The 5,095-nt window shown below is 44.4% G+C and overlaps 1 pseudogene; it reads right to left on the bottom strand.

Annotated features, from left to right (window-relative positions):
* Nucleotides 1-2,158: 2,158 nt before the first annotated feature.
* LOC116661870 lies at nucleotides 2,159-3,777 on the bottom strand (annotated as a pseudogene).
* Nucleotides 3,778-5,095: the final 1,318 nt, after the last annotated feature.

Genomic DNA, 5,095 nt, shown 5'->3' with positions numbered 1-5,095 from the left:
TAACTCTTCAAAGGGGTAGAAAAGAAGAAGAGGTAAAGGAAGATAGAAACAGATAATGACCAAGTAGAGAAGACAAACAAAAAGTGGCCAGGGGCCAGGGGAGGGTATAGCTCAAGTGGTAGAATGTATGCTTAGCATACATGAGGTTCTGGATTCAATCGCCAGTATGTCCTCTAGAAACAAATAAACCTAATTACCTCCCTCCCCCCTGCCAAAAAACCCCAAAAAACAAAGACAAAACATAAGCAGCCAGGATATATGTATTCTGACTAAGATAAATAGGAGCACTTGAACTGCGGGTTGTGCTTTATAGAGACTGAAGGCTGGCTGAAAGTTTTCTAGATGTTCTTCAGGCAGGGAAGTGACTCTGTTTTCTTGTATCACTGGATTGACAGCTCTCTGCTCCTTCCCCAAACTAGAAAGCCCGATCCAGTCACTCTATCAAATGAGAATGTCTTCCAAGGAACACATAGGCACACTGGGTATTTACAGTGATGAGCTGATAGAGGAATGCAATGGGCTCTCAGAGGAGCTGAAAACATTCCCATGAAGGTAAGTGTGCTAGCACTTTCGCAGTGGCAGACTGGAGAAAAGTCCCTTTCCTCAAAGACTGATGTCCTGTGTGCAGTAGAGAAGGGATGGGGGAAGTGGGAAGAGAGGGATCAGGCCATGCCCTCAGCTGGCAATTACCACAAGAAGATCCTGATGGGAAGAACAGCCAATGTTGACAAGCCTGTCCCCTGTGGTATCCACAACATTCTGATTGTACTATGCCAGGTACAGGTAATCACTCTTCACTTTTCTTTCTGTGTTAAGATTTGGCTGTTCCTTACAATATATTAGAAAAATACTCTTTTCCAGCTAATTAGGAGCCTCCTACAATATAGCAATGCAACAAGTGGACCCAGCCTATTGGGTCCCATCTCTGCACCCGAAGCGGCAAGTCTGAGTTTGGAGTTGCAGGAGAAAGATGCTTAGGCGTTGGAAGGGTTTTACATATGGCCTTGTTTCTTCCCAAGCACAAATGAAGAATTTGATGACATGAAATTGAGTCCAAAATGAACACAAAAACACAAACCCATGAACAAAATGCAACCCACCACTCTTCAAATTGATGACATTTAAAATTTCCCACAATTAATAGAAAATAGCCAATGAGGGGGAAAAAGTTCCTATAGTTTTATTTACCACAACTTTAGTGTTTCTCAACTGGAACACTGCTTTGTGGTTAAATGCACTATTTGGTTTGCAGAACAATGAGCAAAATTTCTTACTTCATTAGCATTTTCTTCTCATATTGCTACGTTTTTAAAAGTGGTGGTGACACAACTTTAAAAAGTTCTACTTGAGGGGTAACTGAGGAGGCTCAAAGAAACCTGAAATCCCCTTTCTAGCCCTGGTCCCAGAAGTGGCGATGCAGTTTAAAGAATTGTCCTGATTCTCACAAATTAACCTGAAGTAAAGGCTCAATTCTTAGTCATTTTACAAGTGAATGTTTTGCATCAGTGAATAACTGATAGATTTTTTTTTTTTTTTGGTAGAGGTGACGGAAGATAATGATGGATTCAAGAGACAAACTGCAGCTTACACGGGATTTGGCTTTATAAAAATTAAAGCGATGTTATTTTATGGTAGAAGCTTGTTTGTTAACTAGCTCACCTCCTATACATAATAACTGACTTTGAAATAATAGGTTAAAATACTTCCGGTCGAGTTTCATCATTCTGACATCCCATTTCCACAGGAATCCGAGGAAGCAATCCGTTGTCAACAGGCAAGCCAAACCAAGAGAAAGGTAGTCTTTGGTGTTCTTGGAAAAACCAGCGACAAAAACCACCAAAAATCAGCAGTTCCAACTGCAGGCAGCTTTGAACTGGAAGAGGTGGGCAGGAAGGGCATGCAATCAACACATGTGTAAGATAGCTTGATTACAGAGTATTCATAGTACATGAGCATTCATGCAGAGGTTCCTTTCCTTAGAAAACTGCATGCGTGCGTGTTTCCAGTGGGGGTGGCACGGGGTGCAGAGTCCACCAGGCAGCTTCCTCAGGCCGGAATGGCACCTCAGGTACCCAGGAGCAGGGGAGAAGATGAGAGCATGTAGGAAACACGTTCCCTTGGGGCTGTGGATGGAGGAGGGGGAGGGAGGGAAACTGAGTCACACAGCTGCTTTGTGCTTCCTTTAGCAGCACCTGCATATCACTCTGCAGTGGTATCAGGCCCAAAGGGGCAGGTAATAGCAAATACAGGGGACCAAGAAAGACAAGTCAATAAGCCATCTACTGGAGGCAAAACTTCTCATCGCTAGTACGGCATGAGCACAGGTCTGTGCAGTCTCCCTCCGGGTCTGACATACAGTGATGGAGTATGCTGTCCGCACCACAAACAGCTCACAAGTTGGATCCAAGTTCTCACGGAGTCAGGCGCATCCTGAAGGTGGCCCCTCTGGTTTTCCTCGTGGTTGAACATGTCCTAGCAATACACACACTGGGAATGCTCTCTGTCCTCCTTCCACTACCAAGATTTGCCCTGGAAGGGCTATGTCCTGATCACACTGCCCTCCCTGCCCCCACCCCCTGCACAGATGCCAAAGTCTGGGTCCACAAAGGGGTAATTGTAGTCATGCTTAGGGATCTCGCCCTTGGCGAAGGGCATGTAGTAGTCTGCGTCCTCCAAGGAATCCAGGTATTTGCTCCTTGCCCGTGCTGGTGGGTAATCCTCGTAGCGTGCCATCCAGATCTTCTCCCTGGGATTGATACACACAGTCTCCTCCTTGTCATCCTCCCAGGAGCTTACCTGGCAGTATGGCCTTGGCATTAGGCTGTTCAAGGTGATACTGGCCTGCGGGGTGTGGGTCATGGAGGTGGCCCAGGGTGTAAATCCTCTGGTACTCAGAGGATAGGGGGAAGGAGATTGTCCAAAGAGTTTGTTCCCTCTTCTGAGACAAAGTAGAAGAACTGACTGCAGCTGTTGTAAAAACATCGTCATCACCATCACTTCATTATGGATGGTGGGAGATGCTGCTGCTGAGCTTTCTGTAAGGTCTTTGATTGCTTTCCTCACTCAAGGCTTTGGACATTAAATCCAAACTTCCTGTTGCCGACCTTCCAATGATGCAAGGTTGGGTTGGCTTTGGTGTAGACCAAGTTCTTTCTTCAATAGCATTCCAATACTACCAGTTTGTCTTTCTGTCATTCACTGTGGATGAGAAAGCCGCTTTGTCCATTGCCATCAGGGTTCATGACCTTACAGATTCCGCTCTCCTTCCTGTGGGAACGATCCCCTACTGGAGTCATATCAGGTCATAACCGCAGCCTTAACATGCACAATATAGCTGTCCTCCTCCTGGTGTTTCTTCAGTCATTTTCCTTTTCAGCTACATGCCTGTCCCGCAGCAGTGGACAGCTTTGCTCCCTTGTCTTCCTGTCTGCTCACCCCCTCCTTCTTCATATCTTTGGAGACCACTTGATTTGGTTGGGGGGAGGAGGGTGGCTAGAGACAAAGGGGCTGCCCCATAAGGCAGAAGGGGAAGAGGGCTACCAGAGTGTGGAGTGCGGGGGCAGGGGCATAGACAAGCTCGGGGTAGAGGTTGGGGGCAATATAATCGCCTGCCCAGGGGTGAAGCACACTGGGGCTGGGGAGTGGGCAGAAGGGAGAAGGGAGAGATTTGGACAGAACAAGTGTGGTGCTGAGCAGCAGGGACTGTGAGAGCAGGAGAGGAGGCCTGGCTGCTGGAAGGGTCTCAGTCTCCAGTTGCCCCAGGGCCAGGCCAGTCATGGTTTTGAGGAAGCAAAGGGAGTCTTACCTATCTAGACTCCACCGATTTACTCCATTTTGGATTCTTACTGCCAACAAGAGGAGCTGCCCTCTTCTTATAAGGACACCAGTCATATTATATTAGGGTCCACCCTAATGACCTCAACTTAACTTGAGTACAACTGCAAAGACACTTGCTGTAGATTGAATGTTCCTGTTCCCCCCAATTTCATATTTGAAACCTAATTTCTAATATGATGGTATTTGGAGGTGAGAGCTTTGGGAGGTGATTAAATCATGCGGGTGGAGCCTTCATGAATGAGGATTAGTGCCCTTTCAAAAGAGGCCCCAGAGAACTCCCTTTGCCCTTTCTGCCATGTGAGAATGCAAGAAAGCAACAGCCTGCAGACTGAAAGAGGGCTCTCACCAGAATTCAACCATGCTGGCACCCTGATCCAAAACTCCCAGCAGCTAGAACTGTAAGAAATAAATTTCTGTTGTTTATAAGCCACCCACTCTGTAGTGCTTTGTTACAGTAGCCTGAACTTAAGACCGCTCTATTTCCAAGTGTCACATTCACAAGTAAGTTGTGTTAGGACTCCAATATATCTTTAGTTTTGTTTTTTGTCTTTTTTTGGGGGGGGAGATAATTAGGTTTTATTGGTTTACTAATTATTTAATGGAGTTACCGCAGATTGAACCCAGGACATCCAGCATGCTAATAAGCATGGGCTCTACCATTGAGCTATACCCTCCCCCCAATATATCTTTTTATGGGATACCTTTCAACCTATGATAGTAATTATTGATGTGTTAAGGCCTGAGTCTGCCATTTTATTATTTCTTCTATGTTTGTTTCCTCTGTGTCCTGCTTTTCTGTTTCTCTTTTCTTGCTTTCCTGTGCTTGCTGGAACATTTTTTTTTTATGTATGTATGTATTTATGTATTTATTTATGTATTTATTATTGAAGTACAGTCAATTACAGTGTGTCTTTCTCTGGTGTACAGCACAATGTCCCAGTCATGCATATACATACATATATTTATTTTCATTTTTTTCCATTAAAGGTTATTACAAGATGCTGAATATAGTTCCCTGTGTTATACAAAAGAAACTTTTTAAAAATCTATTTGTAGACATTCTAGAGAACGTGATGAAAGAGGAACTCTGTGTGAACACATTTTGATTTTGCTGTTTTTTCAAACATCATAAAATCATTCATTTATTTTCTTATATATTGGCTATCTTCTTTATCTAGAATGTAAGCTATATAAGTGCAGAGAACATGGTGTCCAGTTTATTGTAATATTGAACAGTGTCTAGCATATAGTTATCACT

The sequence above is a fragment of the Camelus ferus genome, chromosome X (assembly GCF_009834535.1).
Source record: "Camelus ferus isolate YT-003-E chromosome X, BCGSAC_Cfer_1.0, whole genome shotgun sequence".
Taxonomy (NCBI): domain Eukaryota; kingdom Metazoa; phylum Chordata; class Mammalia; order Artiodactyla; family Camelidae; genus Camelus; species Camelus ferus.
This window is presented reverse-complemented; position numbering and strand designations above follow the sequence as displayed.